The following is a 22,716-nucleotide window of genomic DNA, read 5'->3' as shown; positions in this document are numbered from 1 at the left end:
GATGTGTTTGAGATCTTCATTTCAACAGGAACAAGGAGGAGTTGATGGTTCTGAAGATCAAGGAACAAGCTGGGGTAGAGGCACAGGCTGAGGAACTAGAGAAGGGAATCCGCAGCTTCATGTCCAGGTCTGCCCAGCCTTTTGGTTTGTAACATGATACTGTGGTCTACAAATGTAGGGCCACATTCATGGCTGTCCTGTGATGATGTGCAGCCCATAGACACGCCTTTGCAAACAGGCGTGTGTGATCAGTGAAGAGTTGAGCTATCAATTAGCTCCAGGCTCAATTTTGCCCATGAGCTTCTCTGACCTTGGATACTTGTCTTTTGAAGAATGAGACTATATCTTCTTCCTCCCTTTCAGAGGTATGTTTCTTGGGGACCATGCTTAGCACAAGGGAAGATTTAGGAAATGTAATTGTTTAAATAAAGGACTAAGTCAAGAGCTTGTAGAAGCAAAGACCCCAATGAGTGAATTTCTGTGTGTTAAGCAGTGTTCCGTTGCTATGACAACAAAACTTGAGACAATCAACTTAGAGGAAAGTGTAATAGAGACTTAGTGGGGGCTTGGTGTAGGGGTGTGAAGAGGACAAGAGAAAGCAGAGGGGTGAGTGTGATCAGATGTACTATATACATGTGTAAAACTGTCAATTGATGTTTAAGGCTCAATAATAAAATAAAAATGTCCTATGGAAAAGAATCTATATTCTGCATCTGAGAGGATAGCTCTGACATTTGTGATTCTGTGTCTGGTTTGTTTAACTTAACATGATAATATCCATCTTCACCCATTTTTCTAAAAATGAGACAATTTTCTTTATGGCCAAATATAACTCCTTGGCATATGTATTGAATTATATCTATCCATTCATCTGATGGGCAGCTAAACTCAATCTTTTGTGGTAATTCATTTCAACATTGATACCCATTGATTTATCTTGGCTTTTTCTCCCCCTGAAAATCTTGTATTGGGTTAGAAAATGGGATAGTCCATATCAGAGTAAATAACTGTCTGAGTCTATCTGAGACGATTCTTAAGCCAAATATTGATCTCATTGAAACCAGAGATGGGGAAACCTAGAATTTTCTACCACCTACCCACTAGCAATGGTGGTTTCTTTAGTGGTCCTAGGTCAAGTTTCCTAGAGCAGCTTTGTCCATTCAGGTGTAAACATCCCTTGGCCTTTGTCTGCATAAAACTCACAGAGATCTAACTCATCTTGGAGATTTCACATGAGAGAGGAAATAAAGGAACCTAGTTAGCCAGCTTTTCCTCTTCCTTGTGTCTACATAGGCAGCTGGTCTCCTAGAACATGTGCAGGGAGGGCTGGAGACAGGGGTAAGGCAGATGGCCTGTCAGAGGATATGGATGCCACACTATAAAAACCACACAGCATATTTTTTCATGACAGGACTAATTCCTTGACTAAATCTATAGTCTTTAGTTTTAGTAGCTGTGAACATCACTCTGGGGCTGTCAGAAAATTGTGGCTACAACTGGAAAGGCCTGCCTGTCTGGCTTCCTCTCTCTTGAAGAACACACTCAAGGTTCTTTTCAGCAACCTTAAGCTCATGGGGATCAGTGTTCTTTTCACTTTTGGAACTGAGCCCTCCCTCAAGACTTCTCAGTTATTAGACAAAACCTGGGTAGGTCTGACACAGGTTGCATCTGCCCCAGAATTCACCCTTAGCCTGGAATGATTCTGAAGTGACTGAGACACTGACATGGTGCATGAATTTTGTAGTGCTCAGACAATATGAGCATGTAGTGTTACAGAGAAGAAAAAACTCTAGGCAAACTTATAAGAACTAAGTAAATCACAAAGAATTCTGTTCTGAGAGAGATGACCATGCATAGCCTTCTTCTGAGAGATGCATGTGGATAACATAGTCATATTTGTGGAAATGTTGTTTTTAGTGTACAGAATTGATGTAGGAAGATAGATGACATAGCCCATTTTTCTATAAAGGAGTTTTTAAAAAACAGATTTATTTATTCATGTGTCCATGTGAAAGTTTGAGCTTTTGTGTAGGTGTATGTGCACACATGTACATGCATGAGAGCCAGAAGAGGATGTTGGATCCCCTGGAACTAGATTAATAGGCCTTTTCTGATGCCTGCCGTGTTATCTGAGTGCTGGGGTCTAAACTCTCATCCTCATGATTGTTCTTACCCACTGAGCTATCTCTTTAGCCCCCCCCCAGGTTATTTATGTTTTTATTATGTCCATACTTTTTGTTTGATTATGCCTGAATTTCTAGGCAAGCATGCAAGAAAGTAATAGATCAGAATAATACTGACCAGAAATAGATAATTTAGAAGGAGATCAATTAGAATCCTAATGTTTTCTTTGGTAGTTAAGATCATTTTGGACACAATTTCAAGTGTAAAAATTTGATGAAGATGGAGCTGATGGAATTTCTTAGTGGTTAAGAGCACTTACTACTTTTCTAGAGGACTTGAGTTTGGCTCCCAGCACATAAGTCAGGTGGCTCCAAACTCCAGCTCCAGAGGATCTGATGCCTTCTTCTGGACTCTGAGAACACTCATGTGCACATACCCACACCCTGACACACACACATACATATATAATAAAAAAAAACCAATTACAATAGATCTTTAAATATGTTTGAGGGGGTAAATTTGCTTACTTTAAGCATTTGCAGATACTTTATGTTTGTATATTTGTGAGAGGAATTGAAAATGATTTTAGCAAGGAGATAGGCTAAACTTAAATCACATGTAGTGGGAGGTCTAAATACTTCCAGAATATTCTGTCACCCTTTCTTGCTTCTATTTCTCCATGTTTGCTTAATTCTTGACCATAAAAATACAATTCCTATGGATGGTAGGGAATGTGGCCACAATCTGATATGTACATTTCTTAGTTCCCACTGCAACAGGAGATGGCCCATGTTTTATAGTACTGAGGAAAAGATTACAATGATTCCCTTAGACAAGTAGTCCAATCTTAGCCCAGTCAACAATGTTGACAAAATTGAGGTACTTAAGGGTCTCTGGATGGGTTATATCTCTGCTCTGGAACCAACAGCTGTGGTTAGGGAATCAGCCTTGGGGCCTCTGATGGATATAATGAGGAGAGTTCTCACATGAAGAAACAGATCTAGATTGAGATGACATCAGAATGCCTCCCAAGGACACGTGATCTTGTGAATCACTGAGAAGTAGGTGTCAACACTTGACAGGAACAACACACTTTCTCTAAGCCCACTCCTTAAACTTCAGGAAACAAATTTACTTTAATGAGATAAGACTGTTGTTCTAGAATTCTCTTTCAGTGTTTGATCCACTTTTTCCAGTTCTTGTTGTTGAGGAGCAGTCTAGCAACAAAGAGATGTAAGTAATAAACAGTTTCTGCCAAAGCTCCAGCCCCTTTCCTTTGTCTACCCAAATCTTCCCAGGGGCAAATTCATATGAAAAACTCACAGAAGACAAATAATGGATCCTATATTAAAACTTCTTCTTAGGGTTTCTATTGCTGTGAAGAGACACCATGACCATGGCAACTCTTATAAAGGAAAACATTTAGTTGGGGGGGAGGATGTTACAATTTCAGAGGTGTAGTCTATTATCTTCATGGAGGGCCATGGCAGCATGCAGGCAGACATGGTGCTGGAGAAGGAGCTGAGTCCTACATTTTGATCTGCAGGCAATGAACTGGGACACTGGATGTTGCTTGAGCATAGGAGGCCTCAAAGCCAACCCCCACAGTGACACACTTCCTCCAACAAGGCCATAACTATTGCAATAAAACCATACCTCCCAATAGTGCCATTCCCTATGAACTTATGGAGGCCAATTACATTCAAACTACCACAACATCTAATTAACCCGATTGGAGACAAGACAAGAAGAGGTGACAAGGAAAAGAAATTCAAGTATAACTGAGTTTACCTGCCTACCTACAGCAAGGTTAGTGCTAAGCATGATCTCTTAGTTAACTTTGTATTTCATGTGTTACCAGGATGAGTACCTGTGTTCTTCCTTTCCAAGGGAAAATAACATCTCTACAGTGCATAATTATGATAAATAGCACCTTAATTGAGCCATCAATGTTCCATCACCAGTAATGGACAACTCTAAAAGTATGTACCTTCCAATGTTACACACAGACACAGTATTGCCTGTGCAATGTCCTTGCCAAAATGTTCAACCTAGCTCTATTCATGAGAATAAAATCATACAGGCCTCCATTGTGGGGTGTTTTTATTATAAAATGTTAGCTCCTGGAAAAAGACTAAGAATGCAAGAGGACTGTCGTAAGGAGATGGAGTGACAAATTACAGTATGGGTTGTGTTGGTTACTTTTCTATTGCTGTGATAAAATACCATGACCTATGGAACTTGTAGGGAAAAAACCCTTTATTTGAGCTTATAGTTCCAGAGGGTTAGAGTCCATCACCATTTTTATGGGAAGCATAGTAGCTGGCAGGCATTATTGCTTGAACACCATCCTGAGCTCACATCCTCAAACCCAGAGCAGGAAACAGAACAAATTGAGAATAGTATGAAGCTTTTAAAGTTCAGAGCACACCCTCGGTGATGTACCTCCTTCAGCAATGACAGACACTTTAAGCCTTCCCAAACATCACCACCAACTAGGGGACCAAATAGTCAAATGCTAAAGATTATTTGGGACATTTATCTTACATGCAACCACTGCAGGCATCATTTGTTCTAGCATTAAAAAGTCTCCCAGCTGTAAGAGACTGTTCTTCCTTTCATGGCCAGTTAGGGACTTATTAAAATGATTGTGTACTTGATATTACTGTTTAATAAATTTTGAATTTCTGGAGAATAATGTTGATATTTTTGATATATAAAATGTTCAGGTATTTAGATATATTTTCATATATGTAGTGGATTTGTAAGTAATTCAACAGAGATTAATGTGTGGTATGTATGTATCTTAAACAGAGAGAACCATGAAAAAGAAAAAGAAAAAGAAATCATGTATTAGTCAGCTTTCCATTACTGTAAAAAGCAACAGAGACATTTGTTGTAGAATATTATATTAAGGCGTTTTGCTTTTGTTTATGTTGCATTTGTGAAGCTGTGTTACTGTGCCTGTCTAAAACACCTGATAGTCTAATAAAGAAGCGAATGGCCAATAGTAAGGCAGGAGAAGGGGTAGGTGGGGCTGGCAGGCATAGAGGATAAATAGAAGGAAAAAAGGGAGGAGCCAGAGTAGGAGGAGGACATCAGGGACCAGCCACCCAGTTACACAGCAAGCCATGGAGTGGAGTAAGATTTACAGAAGTAAGAGAATGGGAAAAGCCCAGAGACATAAAGGTGATGGGATAATTTAAGGTAAGAAAAGCTCATAAGAAACAAACCAAACTAAGGCAGCTAAGAATAAGCCTCTGTTTGTGATTTATTTGGGAGCTAGGTAGTGAGTTCCCCCAAAGAGCAAAACCAACAATTAAGTTATAAAGGGAAAAGGTTTACTTTGGATCACAATTTTAGCCGTTTGTCAATTTAACCATAGACCAAACCAATTGCTTTCATACTTGTAGTGAATTAGCTCTCCACAGCAGGAGTGCTTCCCACAGGGAGACTGCTCACCTCATGATCAGAAGTGACTAGAAGCCAACAAAGTCTCACTGTCTCCCCAAGGACCAGCTTCAGTGACCTGGAGCTTCCCCTAGGTTTCATTTCTTAAGGTCTCAGCGTCTTCCAATTGCAACATCTAGGAAAACAATCCTTACGAGTGTGTGTGTGTGTGTGTGTGTGTGTGTGTGTGTGTGTGTGTTCATTTAGGTGCATGTGCACATGTCTGCAACTGTACTTGTGTGTGCAGGTGCATATGTGTGCTTATGCAAGTGGACTCAAAGGACAAAGTGTGGTATTATTTTCAGGTACCATTCTCTCTGTCTCTCTGTCTCTCTCTGTCTCTCTGTCTCTCTCTCTCTCTCTCTCTCTCTCTCTCTCTCTCTCTCTCTCTCTCTCTCTCTCTCTCTTTCTTTCTTTCTTTCTTTGAGACAGGATGTCTTACTGGCCTGGAATTCATCTATTAGAATTAGAGTGTCTGGCCACCAATCTCCAGGATCCCATGTTTCTCCACCTCCCCAGCACTGAGATTACAAGTATGTGCCATGACACTCAACTTTTCCAACATGAGTTCTGGGGACAGAACTCCAGTCCTCATGCAGTTTACAAGCTGAGCTATCTCTTCAGCCCTCCAAACGCCTTTGAGGGGCAGTAAAACCCATGTAATAGGCCGGGCGGTGGTGGCGCACGCCTTTATTCCCAGCACTCGGGAGGCAGAGGCAGGCGGATCTCTGTGAGTTCGAGGCCAGTCTGGGCTACCAAGTGAGTTCCAGGAAAGGCGCAAAGCTACACAGGGAAACTCTGTCTCGGAAAACCAAAAAAAAAAAAAAAAAACCCCATGTAATAGCAGGCCATGTAGTAAGTGATGGCCAGTCATGAATCTAGATGAAAGCAGTAGAGCAGGTAGTCATTATGTAAGTCTTCAACCCTTCTTGTGGGCTTGACAGCTTTAAGAATAAAAGATTGGGTTACTTCACTCAGAATGATATTTTCTAGTTCCATCCATTTGCCTACAAATGTCATGATGTCATTGTTTTTTACAACTGAGTCATATTCCATTGTGTATATGTACCACATTTTCTTTATCCATTCTTTGGATGAGGGGCATCTAGGTTGCTTCCAGGTTCTGGCTATTATGAATAATGCTGCTATGAACATAGTTGAGCAAATGTCCTTGTGGTATGTTTGAGCATCCCTTGGGTATATGCCCAAGAGTGGTATCATTGGGTCTTGAGGTAGATTGATTCCCAATTTTCTGAGAAGTCACCATACCAATTTCTAAAATGGCTGTACAAATTTGCACTCACACCAGCATCCTCTCCAACATAAGCTATCATCAGTGTTTTTGATCCTAGCCATTCTGACAGGTGTAAGATGGATCTCAGTAATTTTGATTTGCATTTCCCTGATGACTAAGGATGTTGAGTAATTCCTTAAATGTCTTTTGGCCATTTGGGATTCTTCTGTTGACAAACATGGTATGTGCTCTGTCATAAGTGGATACTAGATGTAAAGCAAAAGATAATCAGACTGCAACCCACAGCTCCAGAGAAGCTAGGAAACAAGGAGGACCCTAAGAGGGATATATGGATCACCTTGGGAAGAGGAAACAGAGGAGATCCTGATGAGTAAACTGGGGTTGGGGGGTTCATTGGTGGGTAGGAGATGGGGGATGAGAACATGAGGGAATGGAATGGTCGAGCTGGGGGAGGGATGGAGTGGGAGAGTAAAGAAAGAGATACCTCAATAGACGGAACTTCTATGGGGTAAGGGAGAAACCTGGTGCTAGGGAAATTCCCAGGAATCCACAAGAACAACCCCGGATTAGACTACTAGCAACAGTGATGAGGGTGCCTGGACTGGCCTACCCTGGTAAGCAGATTGGTGAATACACTGTCATCATAGAGCCTTCATCTAGTAACTGATGGAAACAGATGCAGAGATCCACAACCATGCACCGACCGAGCTCCAGAAATCCAGTCAAAGAGAGGGAAGAGGGACTTTATGAGCAAGGGTTTCAAGATCAGAATGAGGAAATCTACAGAGACAACTGAACCAAGCTCAAAGGAACTCACAAATTTTAGACTGACAGCTGTGGAACCTGCATGAGACCAGTCTAGACCCTCTGCATACGGGATACAGGTGTATAGCTGAGTCTGTTTGAGGGGCTCCTGGCAGTGTGATGAGGATCTGTCACTGGTGCATGAGCTGGCTTTCTGAATCCCATTACCTATGGTTGGACACCTTGCTCACCCCTGATAAAGCAGGGAGGGGCTTGGTCCTGCCTCAACAGAATGTACCAGGCTTAGCTTTCCCCCCAAGAGAGAAGTTACCCTATTAAGGGAGGGAATTGGGGAGGGGAACAGGAGGAGAGATGAGATGGGGATCTGTAGTTTGTATGTAAAATGAATAAAAATATAAAAGTTTGGGATAAAAAGGACGTGCTGTAAGAGTAATCTTAGTTTACAATCTATTAATTGGAAGCAATAAAGGAGCCTGGAAAGGTGCAAACACCTCAATGTTATCTCTTCTATGGTTGGAAATAAAAAGCACTGAGGGAACACAATTTGAAATCTTATTTTATCAGGTGTGAATGAAGGTGAGACATAACACAGCTTCTTGGGAAAACAACATTTCTTAATGGAAAAGTTCACTTTCAGATAATAGGAGGTTAGTATGTCTGATATTAAGTTCTTATAAAGCTAAACATTGATAAGACAAAAATAAGATAAAATTCTAAATTTGCTGTGAGTTACTGTCTCGGTAATGTCAAATAACTTCCTAGAAAATATGTTAAATAACATATTGACAAATAATATCAGATAACAAAACAAAACTCAGGCTAGCAAATTGGCTCAGTAAAAGCAGTTGTGCGTAGGGCTAATGGCCTGAATTCAATCCAGAAGAGAACCAACCCATTAGATATGTTCTGTGATCTCTCCATGTTGACTGTGGGATGTGCCCACTTGCACTCACACACATATATACATACACATACAAAAATAAATGAGTTAAAAATTTAAAGCAGTATGGAAATTAGTCTAAATTGAAAGGAGCATTGGCTTAACAGTTACAATGAGCCTGATAAAACCACACTTACTTGATAGAGAGCCTGCATAGCATGCCCAAAGCTGTGGGTTCAAATCCCTAGTACCCCATAAACTGCTCATGTATACATCTGCAATCCTAGCATTAGGGTGTTGGAGGCAGGCAGATCACAGATCAAGGTCATTCTTGGCTACATACATAGTGATTTTGAGACATGCCTGGGTGAAAGAAGAAATAAAGAATGGAAGGAAGGTTAGACAGAGGGAGAGGGAGGGGAAGGATGAAAGGAAGGAGGAAGGAAAGAAAAATAAAGAAAAAAATGCACTCACGGGGGACCCAATACTGGGATCAACAAGTGTGTAGGTACAACCTTTCACCAACAGGGACCCAACTCAACAACCTTTACAAACAGGCACAGCATCCAGAAGGCAGTGTGAAATGTCTGCATTTTCTTTAGTCCATAAGGATTTGCCTGGACTTGGCTATCCTGTAGTCCTGTCTTTTTCAATTTTTTTTTTCATTTCTTTCATCCCTACTGGTGACCATTTCTACCCTATCCTAGAGCAGTGCTTCTCAAACTTCCTAATGTTGTGAATACAGTTCCTTCTTGTGGTGACACCCCCGACCTTAAAATTATTTCATTGGTACTTCATAACTGTAATCATGCTACTTTTATGAATCATAATGTAAATACTGATATGCAGGATATCTGATATGTGGACCCAAATAGGACCCACAGACTGAGAATTGATGCCCTGGAGCCTTGACTCCATTCATGAACATCATCCATAGCTCAGAACCAACAATGTAACTTGTTGGACTCTGCTAAAGAGTCATGAACTTTACTCTGGAGAGAATGGCTGCCATGAAAAGAACAAATAACAAATGCTGGAGAGAATACAGAAAAAGACATTCACTGCTGGTTGGAATGTAAATTAGTCTAGCCACTGTGGAAATCAGTGAAGAGGGTAAGGACATTTGGCCAAGAGAAGGAAGGAAGCAGGAGAAAAATGCCAGGAACTGATTATGAGAGGCATAGTCTGTCTGTAGAAAGCTTCTACTTCTAAGTGATTCCAGCCTCAAATAAGAGTCTTTAAGAGTAAAAAGCAGATCATCACTTGAAGTGAGAGGGGGAAGGGAACAGAGACTAAATCACATGGGACTGAAAGTCTCCCATTTCTCATCTCCTTCCTTTGTAGTACAGAAATGGAGGAAATTAAGCAAGCCCCTGCATTGCGCATCTACTGCATGGTAATGGTGGTGTGCTCAGCTGTGGCAGTGAGATTTTATTTAGATTCCAGCAGGTGCCCATTGATGGAAAGAAAGACTTATTTCAGGTTTACCAAATAATTTCTACGTCAGTTGCCTCATCGCCAATTTAAGATGCTCATGAAAACCAAGCACATCACCCGATTACATAATTTATCCCGAATGTACATCATGCAAGAAGAGTTACGTTATTTAAACTCATTGCAGAAATAAATTTCTGGCAAGGTCTCAGCACTCAGAATCCAGGCTGGCGCTACCTGCTCAGTTATGTGTCAATATTTTTCAGATTAGGCTAGATGAAAGTGTTCAGAGGCATGACCACTGCTCATAGGTTAAATCCCCCAAAGCAGACAATTTCACCCTTGTGGGCCCAGGCAATTATCCTTCCCCAGGGCTTCCTACTGTTGCTCTGATTGTCTGGTGAGTGAGGAGGGCCAAGGTCATGGGGAGGTCTGGCATGTACAGTAGAGGAATTGTTCCCACATCAGTCCTGGAGAGGGAACAGTGCAGTGTAATCTAAAAGTAAGAACTTGGGGCCACTGAGATGCTCAATGGGTAAAGGTCCCTCCTGTCAAGTCTGTTGCCTGAGTTCAATTCCCAGGACCTGCTTAGTGAAAGGAGAGAAATAATTGCTGCAAGCTTTCTTCTGACCTCCAAACCTGCGCCTTGATACATGCACACACACACACACACACACACACACACACACACACACACACACACATACACCGAATGAAAAAATAAGTAAATGTAAAATGGAAATTGAAGGCTGAACTTTGCCAGATTTAAAGGCACACACCTTTAATCTCAGTGTAGGGAGGCAGGCAGACAGACTAACAGAGGTTAGTCGAGGTGAGCTTAATGTACTTAGGGAACTATCTCTAATTAAAACTTTATTGTAGTAGCAAACTGAGAGGCCTGCTCTGCCAGTTACATTAAGTCCTAAGAGCAGGGTTGAACAATGAGGCTCATGACAGTGGTTCTCTGTAAAATTGGTTTATGTAAATTCACTCTGTGACATTTGCAGGCATTGCTCAATGATATATTTCTCGGAATTTCTCCCGCTCCTTAAGGGGCCAACAAGTGTATTTTTTGTTTTGTTTTGTTTTTTGTTTTGTTTGGGGGGTGTTTTTTGTTTGTTTGTTTGTTTTTGAGACAGGGTTTTTCTGTGTAGCACTGGTTGTCCTGGAACTCACTCTGTAGACCAGGCTGGCCTTGAACTCACAGAGATCTGCCTCCTGCCTCCCTGAGTGCTAGGATTAAAGGTGTGTGCCACCACCGCCTGGCTCAGCAAGTGTATTTTCATCTACTGTCTTCCGGTCCACTTCTCAAATGTAAATTAAGACATATCATTCCGGGAGTGAAGAGATGTGGCTCAGCAGTTAAGAGCACTGGCTGTTCTTCCAGAGAACTGGGGTTCAAATCCACACAGTGGCTCACACTGTCTGTAACTTCAGTTCCAGGGGATCTGACGCCCTCTTCTGGTGTCTGAGGGTACCAGGCATGCATATAGTACACAGACATACACATGCAGACAAAAACACCCATACACATAAAAATAAATAAATAAATAAATCTTAAAAAGAAAAAAAAAACTTTATTGTAAAGAACTTGAAAGTTAAAATCACACACCACCATCGCATGGTGGTGCATGCCTTTAATCCCAGCACTGGGGAGGAAGAGGCAGAGGGATCTCTGTGAGTTCCAGGACAGCCTGGTCTACACAGGACAGCTATGGATGTTACACAGAAACCCTGTCTTGAAAAACAAACAAACAAAAAAAAAAAAAGAAAAGAAAATCACAAACCAAAATTAAGCAGACCAAAGTCTATGCCTCACATTGATCTCTGTACAGTTAGACTGTCCCCTCTGACAATGGAACTTCACATTGGATTTTGTACTTTTACTATCAAATATACTTTTGTGCACATACCCACCACCCAAAACAAAACAAAACAAAAAATCCATGACAGAGTTGAAATTATAAGAACAATTAGATTCATACCCTCTTTCGTGACTCAAGCATCTTCTTTCTTCATTTGGTCCTTCCTCATCACCTAATGTCTAGCCTTTCTTGTTCTTTTTCCCACGTGTTATATTGAACCCAAATGAGCATCTGTTTGCACATGTCTATATATTGTATCTTTCCTATTCTCTTTTTCCCCCCTATTCTCGTTAAAGAACTAAATCACCGAAGGAAATAAATCTAAGACTATGGATGCCTTCAAGGGCTGGGAACTTCATTTTACAAAGTACTTTCTCTTCCATTATCACTCTGACCAGAATCTCCCACTGAATTAAATTTGATAGCTGCTGGTGTGAGCAGATGTGAGACTCAAGCAGTACATTAACAAAGAAAGCCTCATTAGGTTTTGTCCTAAAGTCCCATTTACTCCAGCAAGCTATGGGCATGGTCACAGAATGTTTGACGCAAGGTGGGTGTTGTGAAATGCCTGACCTACTCAGAAAAGAAAGAGGTCTGTTACGTTTGCTGCCAGGATGTGGGAGGATGGCTGGTTCCTTCCTTCCAGGGGGTTCTGTGAATGAAAGTTCCCAGAAGAAGCTGCACCTTCAAGTTAACACATTCTGCAAGGCTGATTGGCTGAATGGAACACCACTGATTGAGGAGACAGTAGAATGTTGCTAGTGGAGAGTCTAATTAGAGTTTACCTTGAGCTGTCTTGAGACTCCTAAAGAACCATTCCTTGCCCACCTCTGTGTCTGATCTAATATCCTGTGACTAACAGATAAAAGTCTCTTGGAATGTGTTAACCTAACAAGCTTCCACCGACCAAGAGGGGGAAGGGTGACTTGAAATAACATTTGAGGCCAAAGGCTGAGATTTCTCAAGTTTTGATGTGACTGCCTACTCCATGTTTCTACCAATGTATTTGAAAAGTGACGTATGGCTTTGTTGTTAATGTTATGATGCTATAGGAACCTGAAAAAACTGGTTCCACATTAAAATACGGTATTTGGGGTAACTTGAAACCATGTTTCCAGCCACTCATACTTGGCTTTCAGAATAAGCTATCTCTTATCTCTTTTGAGGTGACAGTTATGTTTTTTGTTGACAGTGTCTAACAAAGTCAGAGGAGGTTACTGTGCTCCAACCATGTTAATCAACTCCAAAGTGGCCTGGTGTGGCCTGTCTCAGAATCCTAGATATCTACTACTTTTGTCTTCCAGTTACTATGTGCAGAATAAAGAAAATGTGGAGAAACTTGCTACTACTCCATTCTGCTAAGAGTACGTCTGTGCTAGGTCTCTGTGTATATGGTGATTTCCCCTGGCCCTCCAGGTTTTCCATCTGAGAGCCTGGAGATGTTTCTGGAGCATTCTCCCATCCCTTTCCTGTGGTCCACAAAATCACTGAGAACTCCACTCTACTTTGCAGAGTTTTTGCTAAGGGGCGGATCTCCCCACCTAACTTCCAGACATGGCAAATGACCTAGGGAAAAAAGGCTGACTGAGGCTGTCTCTACCAGAGGCACTGTTGGCTGCCAACAGCAGTTCTCTGAAGAGCCAGGCCCCTATTTCATCACCTGTTAGTGCCCAGAATTAGCATTTTCTATGTGGCAGAAACAGCTCCAGTGGACTCCTCAAGGACTTAACTTTTTCTAGTTCTTGTTCAACTGGCAACAGCTTTCTGCTCCCCACACACCCTCCGAAACATCAACTCAGCATTTCATGTAATTTTAACCCTGTGGGGGGGTGGGATGGGGAGGGGAGATGCAATGGTGTGTGTGTGTGTGTGTGTGTGTGTGTGTGTGTGTGTGTGTGTGTGTGTGTGTGTTTTAGAGAGAGAGAGAGAGAGGTGATCCTCACCTTCTAGCATGTGTGAGATGGGGTGTCTTGTTCACTACTGTGTCCTCCCTGGCACAAGAGCTTCCAGGGAGTCTCCTGTTTTCACCTCCCATCTTGATGTAGGAATGCTAGGATTGCAGACCTGCACGCTACAGTGCCGGGCTTCATGTGTGTTACAGACTCGGCTCCTCATGCTTGCATAAGAAGCACTTAGCCCGCTGAACCATCTCTCCAGCCCTCGTGCACTTTTTAAAGCTCTGTTTAAAATCTTGGCTGTTGTAGTTACTTTTGGTAGAAGGGAGTCACGGCTAATCTGTTTCACAAGAAAATGAACAACTTTGAGTCTGTGCTTATTTTACAGATACCTTGCATGGCTACTTCTACAAAGTGTTCCCACATTGTAGGTAGTCTTGCCATCCAACATGGTGTTTGGAAAACTGGTGAAACAGGTGGCAAAAAGAATTCTTCAAAGACACGAAAAAGACAAAAGAGAATTTAATGTGATACAGAGTGACAGAGCAATGGGTCAGTTCCCAGAGAAGGGGCTGCACAGCTGAGAAGAGATGGCCCTACTGGTACAGCAGTTAATGGTGGTGTAACTCTTATTGTGGGATTGAGTAAGCCTGTACTTGAGGGAACAAGTGGACCTCTCATTATCTCGTTGAGAAGTAAATTTTGTGGCACAGTTTGCCTTGAGACTGGATTTGGATAAGGTGGGTTTAGGGGCAGGGCTCCAGTTGTCAACATATCACACAGCTTACTAGCTAGCAGGCCACCAATAATTGTGGTCAGATTGTCAAAATCCATGAGTTTGCTCTCACATTCAATCTTTTTGTTTCTACAGTTAGTACAAGCAATTTAATAATTTTAAACCTTCAATCCAACTGTTAGATTTTTCTAACCCAAATAACAGTATTTTAATTAGGGTTTCTATTACTGTGAAGAGATACCGTGAACACAGCAACTCTTATAAAGGAAACATTTAATTGTGGTGGCTTACAGTTCAGAGGTTCAGTCCATTATCATCATGGTGGGACATGGTGGTATGCAGGCAGACATGCTGCTCGAGAGATAGCTGAGAGTCCTGAATCTTGCAGGCAACAAGAAGTAGTATGTGCCAATGGACATGGCTTGAGCATATATGAGACCTCCACAGTGACACACTTCCTCCAACAAGACCACACCTACTCCAACAAGGTCATATCTCTTAATAGTGCCACTCCCTTTGAGATTATGTGGTGGTGGTGTTGCAATTATATTCAGACTACCACAAAAATACTCTTTGAAATCCATTTTCAATCTTTGCAATCTTCTTTTGCAATTTTGTGTATCTCTGTCTTCTATGTCTCTGACTCCTTCTCTTCCCCATATACAGTATGTATAAATGGAGATATATGCATACCCACATATGTACATACATATACACATGTCTCATATAAGGTCCTGTTGCAATGAAGCTTTTTCCTCTAAGTGTGACATGGCCACCACTATCATGAAGAGGAGTTATTGTGGTGACCTAAAGAAGAGTCCACACTTAAGGTAATGTAATGATAGAATAGTACAGTGGTGGTTAGGTCTGTGGTGATAAAGCTGTAATATTTCCTCCTACAAGTGTGTGTGTGGTTTTGAGACTCCCATCTGAGATTCCTGGGATCAGTAATTCCTGCTCCATCTGCCTGTAGTCTTCATAAATTCAGGAGTATATAGGAGGTAGAAGATTGACTAGGGGTCGGGGACTCACCATTGATGTGACTGGCAGTGAATTAGACATGCTGGGTATGTATGGGAATTTCTGGTGATTTTGAGTCATCCATGCTTTTATAAGTAACTATGATAAATCTACTGGTTCACCAAGCTGGTCTTGGATGGAATCCTTTCTTTGGTTTCTCAGTGTCCTTTTTTGGGGGAGGGGCGCAGGTTTTGAGACAGGGTTTCTCTGTGTAGTTTTGGGGCCTGTCCTGTAGACCAGGCTGGCCTCGAACTCACATAGATCCACCTGGCTCTGGCTCTGGAGTGCTGGGATTAAAGGTATGCGCCACCACCGCCTAGCTCAGGGTTCTTTCTGTCTGGGTGATTAGATGTTTCTTTACATCTCTCAGAACAAGTGATGTTGTGGTATTTTTTAAACCCATTCTGTGATTCAGATATGTTTTGAGTGTGTCCCTAGGGATTTGTGGGCTGAAGATGAACCCCCAAAGTGAGACTTAAGAGGATAGAACTTAATTTGCTATAGTGTTCAGAGGTAGACTTGGAGGAATTGATGGATGGAGCCCCATGACTGAATCCTTCCACGTCTTAAGATTCCTCTGGCCTCTGCTGCCAACAAGTCTATGACCTGATATGTTCTTCCAAACCTCAGCCAAAATCAACCTCCTTTGTTTATTACTCCGTCTGTGGTATAGTGCCACTACAACAGGGAATGGACTTACAATCTGCAGCCTTCTTCTTCAGCACAATTTTACTCTATTTCTTTTCATATTTTCCTTTGTGTTTATATCAGAATATGTTTCTTTAAAATCTTTTGATAATACAAGTAATAAATTAAATAATCTTGAAGGAACCATGTTAAAGTGTTAATAAAGATTGTAAATACCAAAAATAGATATAAAAGATGACTTATTTTCAATAGCATTTAATAAAGGCAAGCAGAAACAGTGGAAAAGAATGATTTCACAGGACTTCAAAACTGAGCCAGACATGGCAGCACATGCCTGTATGCCAGCTCAGTAGAGGCTGGGCAAAAGATTCCAGAGTTCAAGGCCAGCCTGAGCTATATAGATTTAGTCTCAGAAAAAGGAAAAACTAAAAAGTACTGGTTCTGGTTTTCTCATGAGACACAGAAAATGCTATCTATGGAATGATAATCAAATAAGGTTATTTTACTTACTAACATGATTAATTGGGTGGAATACTGAATGTGAAGGAGAAACCTTGATGCCAGATGAAGCATCTAATTAGCAAAATCAAGGAGCAATGATAACCTTGACCCAGTGTGCCAATTATGCTTTACTTGAACTGTAGAAACTTTTTCTATTTATTACCAACAATTTTTGGAACCTTTATATTTATAGCTGCTTTGGGTTATATTTTACCAGAATTTGTGACTTAAATGAGCTTGATCTTGGCCATAAATACTGTCCTTCTGGTTAATAGGTTTTCTTTCTAGAATATATATCAAAAGGTCCTCTGTGCTCGCTGGATAGCTGTACTAAATTACAGTATCAGAGAGGAGGGTAGGGAGATAAAGGTAGGAGAGATGGAGAACTGGATGGCTTTTCCAGATTATTTGTGTAGTGAATGAAGTACATACTGCAGGCAAGAATGGAAGAAAACTAACAATATGTTACTATTACTATAGATTGTCAACTAGAGGGGATCTAAGATCATCTAGGTGATGATCTCTGGTTATGTAAGTGAGGGGTTTTCTGGATTAGGCTGGATGAAATGCAATAACCAACTCTAGGTGAAGGCAGCATCATTCTACAAATTACAGTCTTGGAATGAATAAAAAAGACAGAGAACAAAACACCAGAATTCATCTCTCTCTGCTTCCTGATTGTGAACAGAATGTGAACTCGCTGCCTTGCATTCCTGCCTCATGCCTTCCCTAGAATGATGGACAACTATGTCACCTGCTCCTCTTTATTCAGGCAATGATTTTGTTCTTATTTTTTTTGTTTACTATTTATTTTAATGAATAAGCCTGTGAATAAAGAGAATGAAAGATAAATGAGAACTTTCTGGAAGGCAGAGGAAGTTTGTTTTTTGATCAACAAACAAACAAAGAGCAGCAAAGAATATTCAAAAAGTGAAGGATAGGAAAAGAGCACTGTCTAGTGGGAAGTGGAATTTGCAGACTGGCAGGGGTAGAGGAGCAGAGCGTGAGAAGTAGGGAGATGGCTGCCCTCAGTTTGAAGACACTTATTGTCAATATCCCAATTAGACAGTAATATCAAGGGGAAGACAGACCCACACAGGTTACAGCAGAAAGAAATATAGACACCCCCCCAAATATAATCCCCACCTCTCTCTGTGTGTACAGATAGATAATCATTAAGTAGCAGACACATAAAGAATATTGTCTGCATGACAGAGAAAAACCAAGATAGAGAGGACTGGTCCAGGAATAAATCCAATGCAAGGAACAAACAACTGTTTGAAAATTATAATTTCCAGACCTTTGGTACAAAACCATAACATCATGTAGATCTCAGCCATTTCTCCATCATTGGGTGATCCTCATGTCTTTCTTGGGGTCCTGTTTTCCAGGTAGCCTCACTGGTGATGTGAGTAGCAGTCCAGTCATCCTTGTTCCACATCTAGTATCCTCCTATGAGTGAGTACATACCATATTTGTCTTTCTGAGTCTGGGTTACCTCACTCAGGATGATTTTTTCTAGATCCATCCATTTGCCTGCAAACCTCATGATGTCATTGTTTTCTCTGCTGAGTAGTATTCCATTGTGTATATGTGCCACAATTTATTTATCCATTCTTCAGTTGAAGGGCATCTAGGTTGTTTCCAGGTTTTGGCTATTACAAACAATGCTGACATGAACATAGCTGAGCAAGTGCTCTTGTGGTATGATTGAGCATTTCTTGGGTATATGCCCAAGAGTGGTATAGCTGGATCTTGGGGGGACTGATTCCCAATTTTCTAAGAAAGCGCCATACTGATTTCCAAAGTGGTTGTACAAGCTTGCATTCCCACCAGCAGTGGAGGAGAGTTCCCCTAGTTCCACATCCTCTCCAGCATAAAGTGTCTTCAGTGTTTTTGATCTTAGCCATTCTGACAGGCGTAAGGTGAACCAAAGGCTGAGGCCCTTCCCCCTCCAACTGGATCAGGCCCTCTGAATAGGTGAGACAGTTGATTGGCTTGATCTGTTTGGGAGGCATCTAGGCAGTGGTACCAGGTCCTGGGCTCATTGCATGAGTTAGCTGTTTGAAACCTGGGACTTATGCAGGGACACTTGACTCAGTCTAGGAGGAGGGGACTGGACCTCCCTGGACTGAGTCTATCAGGTCAATCTCAGTCCTCGGGGGAGGCCTTGCTCTGGAGGAGGTGGAAATGGGGAGTGGCCTGGGGGGGAAGGGGAGGGGGGGCAGGAAGGGGGAGAACAAGGGAATCTGTGGCTGTTATGTAGAACTGAATAGTATTGTAAAATAAAATAATAATAATAATAATAAAAACTGTAACATCAGCATTCAGGAAGCTGAGACAGAAGGATTACATGTTTGAAGCCTGCATGGGCTTCATAGTGATACCTAGTTACCAATGTCTTTAGAAAAATCACAGGAAGCCTTGAAATTCACAAAAACATGAGAGAATAGGAAGACATCTTTCAGACATCCAGCATTCAAAGATTGGGGGTGAAAACAACAGACAAATCTTAAGAACATTTGGGCAAAATAAAGATTAAGGAATTGGTTTATAGACCATATACACGAGTAACAATTCTAGAAAATAAAGAGACAATCAGGGAAAGAATAGAAGACATTTCCTCTGAGCTGAGAGAAATACCTTCACATTCAAAGACCGAATAACATTTTAGGACAGCAAAGACAAACAGGTTGTTTAAGGTATAGCCTGGACAAGATGGTAAACCACAAAAGAATGAAAATTTTTGGATTGTGTTAGATTTATCTTCATCAGAAATGTTCTTTGAGGACGTCTAGAGACAAAATTATAACAAATTTAGTTTTAAAATGTAAATGGTTTCTTTATTCTAGAATCAGGCAACATCTCATTCTAAAACAATAATCCTAACAAGCTTGTTGGGTCCTTGGTCTCGGTGGTTTAAAGAATTAAAAGACAGAAAATAGCTCAGAGCAAAGTGACAGTAAAGTCAGTCTTTTAAGCAGAGCAGTGGGTACCAGAGATGGTGCCATTGGTTCTAGGGGACCTGGATTTTATTTGGGTTTCTGTTGCCCCACCCTGTCTATATTTTTGTTGTTGTTCTACAGCGTTTAGATGTCTCTTTTGGTGCAAGAACTGAGGCTCTTTTTCTACCAGTAAGCATGGACATAAATGCAATAGGACCCCAACTTGGTATATGAGCTCAGAATAAGCTGTAATAGGGACCCCTGCCATGGTGCACTGGTGCAGAAACAGTTGTGCTTTGGCTTGGATCAGAATGGATCCCAGCCCTGTCTTTTCTGTGTGGTGTAATGGGGGAAAACACACACACTGCAGATGGAGGGAAATGGCCTACTTTTCAGGTCAATGGAAATTCATTGCTGGGAACTAAACTGGGTGGAGGTCATTTCTCCATTTGTGTTCTTAGGATGCACAGCTTAACTGATTCTTATTTTCCCTGAAGAATCGTACAGAAGAAGGCTGAGGATAGCAGAAACAGCAACTAAAATTATAGTGACCATTTCAAAGATTACTGAGACCTCTTGGTTACTCTGACATGGGTTGGCTAGACTCTCTTCATTATGTTTTAAACAGGCTTCTTGCAAAGTATAATTTAGTAACAGGGCATTTTATACAAGTGACTCAGTTTTTGTTTGCACTGGGCTGCTGGGATTACTGTAGGAACTTAGTGACAAGCAGTGGTCTCATCAGGGCATGGTAACTTGTGCCTGTAATGCCAGCATTCAAGAGGCTGAGGCATAAGGATCCCCAAGCTGGAGGTTAGCAGGAGACACATAGTGAATCTTTGTCTCAAAACAAGAAAACAACAGACAAACAAAAACACTGGTCCTTCAGAGACTTTCATACAATCATTAAAGATATGGTGTCAGAATTCTTGGGAACATTCATCAAGATCGTGATGATTTGGAAGAAAATGGCCCCCAAAGGAAGTGGCACTATTAGAAGGTATGTCCTTAAGGATGGACTAAACCTCTGAAAATGTAAGCCACCCTAATTAAATGCTTTTCCTTTATAAGAGTTGCAGTGGTCATGATGTCTCTACACAGCAATAGAAATCTTAACTAAGACAAAAGTTGGTACCAGGGACTAGGTTATTGCTATGAAAGACCTGTCCATGCTTTTGTTTGGACTTTGAATTTGGACCTCAAAGCCCACCTCCACAGTGACACATTTCCTCCAACAAGATCACACCTACTCCAACAAGGTCATACCTTCTAGTAGTGCCACTCCCTTTGGGGGTCATTTTCTTTCAAACCACCACACGACCCCAATTAAATTTCAAGAGGATAACATTTGCCCCCAAAGTACGTACTTAAGAAAAAGATGCATTCCACAAAAGAAAGAAACCCCAGGAAAGCATGTGCACTGCTATTAATTGTATTAAAATGAGGTAATAAATCATGGATAAGCAATTAGAAAATATAATCTTTGCATTCTGGGGCAGCAAGTATGCTTTCTTTCAAATAGTGCAAGAGTAATTCTTTTTGATTTGTGGTGAAAAGATCGTCTCTGTGTATGATTTGATTTAGCAGCAAATACTATTTTCAGAGTCCATACACTGGAAATTATGTGAATGGAAACACAACAATATTCATCAACTTAGAATGCTTTTTAATGTTTTAGATATATACTAGTTTGTTTTAGTAAAAATCAATAGTGTGTGTGTGTGTGTGTGTGTGTGTGTGTGTGTGTGTGTGTGTGTGTAGGCCAAGAGATGAAGATAGGGATTTATTTTAAGGAAGTGGCTTATATGGTTGTGAAAATGGGCACACTGGTAATTTTCAGCCAGTGGGTAGCATGGAGAAAGGAAAGATCCTGAAGCTGCTTAGAAGCAGGGTTTCTATTCCCTAGGTATCTCGGTCTTTTTGCCTAAGACCTTCAAAGGATGGAGTGAATCCCACCCACATGGTGCAGCACAGTTTGCCTTGTTCAAAGCTTCCTTGTTTAGATGTTGACCTTAACTAAAAGTACCTTTGTTTGCCTGGAGTTTTCCCAAATTATCTGGGTCCTGTGACCCAGCATATAAATAATCATAATTAGCTCATCACACAAACATGACAAATCTTGGTGTGATCAAACATAAAGTTAACATGAACTTCTACAACACAAAAATTGCAACCTAAAGCGACAGAAAGTAGAAGATGGCGGAATGGGGGAGAGGAAGTGGGAATAGTGTGCTTGCTAGTTTTTAGGTCAACTTGACACATGTTACAGTCATCTCAGAGGAGAGAACCTAGATTAAAAAATGCCTCTGTAACACTGGGCTGTAGGCCAGCCTGTAGAGCATTTTCTTAACTAGTAATTTATGTAGGAGGATATAGTACATTGTAGGTGGTGCCATCCCTGGGCTGATAGTCCTGGGTTCTTTAAGAAAGCAGACTAGGCAAGCTATGAGAGGCAAAGCAGTAGGCAGCACTCTTCCATGGCCTCTGCATCAGCTCTTGCCTCCAGGTTCCTGTCCTGCTTGATGTCTTGTCCAGACTTCCTTTAGTGATGGAGTAAAATGTGGAAATGCAGGCCAAATGAACCCTTTCTTTCCCATCTTGCTTTTGGTCATGGTGTTTCATCAAAGTAATAGTAACCCTATCTAAGATAAATGGCATCCTAATAAAGAGTAGCAAGAGGAAGTGGGTGTGGCTTACATCTTTAATCCCAGCATTAAGGTGGAGGCAGGAGAACAGCTATGAGTTCAAGGCCAGCATGACCTACATTGTGGTTCCACACCTTGGCTGTATAGTAAAACTCTGTTTCAACACCCACCTACCCTCAAAGAAAATGAGGAAGAAAAGTAACAACAGTTGATGGACCATAAGCTAGACTCTTAATAAATATAGAGACATAACATAATTGTCTAAATCTGAAAAGAGGGATAGCAGAAGAGGATGTTTGTGTTAGAAAAATCCAATTGTTTCCAAAGTGGAGAGCTGGTATCTACCACCTAGATATAACTAAAGTGATATAGATAGTTTCAAATAAAGCTACAAGCCAGGTCTCTGTGGGCTAGATTCATTGGGCAGGTGAGATTTCTAGTGTACCGAGTACCTTTAGGTCCACATAGACACGAACAGGCTCTCAGTTTACTGAACTATATTCTCTTAGAAGGTCTGGCTTGTGTGCAGCCCATTCTGAAATGTACACCCCCC

At 41.2% G+C, this 22,716-nt stretch overlaps 2 long non-coding RNA genes across 2 annotated transcripts in view; both read left to right on the top strand.

Moving 5' to 3' along the window:
* The first annotated feature begins 522 nt into the window (after positions 1-522).
* The window catches only part of LOC143273170 (uncharacterized), a 31,564-nt gene continuing 9,370 nt past the window's right edge, over positions 523-22,716 (top strand). The window contains exon 1 of the long non-coding RNA XR_013051079.1: positions 523-606. This is a non-coding gene — a long non-coding RNA (uncharacterized LOC143273170). The remainder of the gene's footprint in view (positions 607-22,716) is intronic.
* LOC143273169 (uncharacterized) lies at positions 3,198-4,214 on the top strand. Its single transcript, XR_013051078.1, has 2 exons — positions 3,198-3,357; positions 3,986-4,214. It is a non-coding gene; the product is annotated as an uncharacterized LOC143273169 (long non-coding RNA).

Source organism: Peromyscus maniculatus, chromosome 5, assembly GCF_049852395.1.
Source record: "Peromyscus maniculatus bairdii isolate BWxNUB_F1_BW_parent chromosome 5, HU_Pman_BW_mat_3.1, whole genome shotgun sequence".
Classification (NCBI taxonomy): domain Eukaryota; kingdom Metazoa; phylum Chordata; class Mammalia; order Rodentia; family Cricetidae; genus Peromyscus; species Peromyscus maniculatus.
This window is presented reverse-complemented; position numbering and strand designations above follow the sequence as displayed.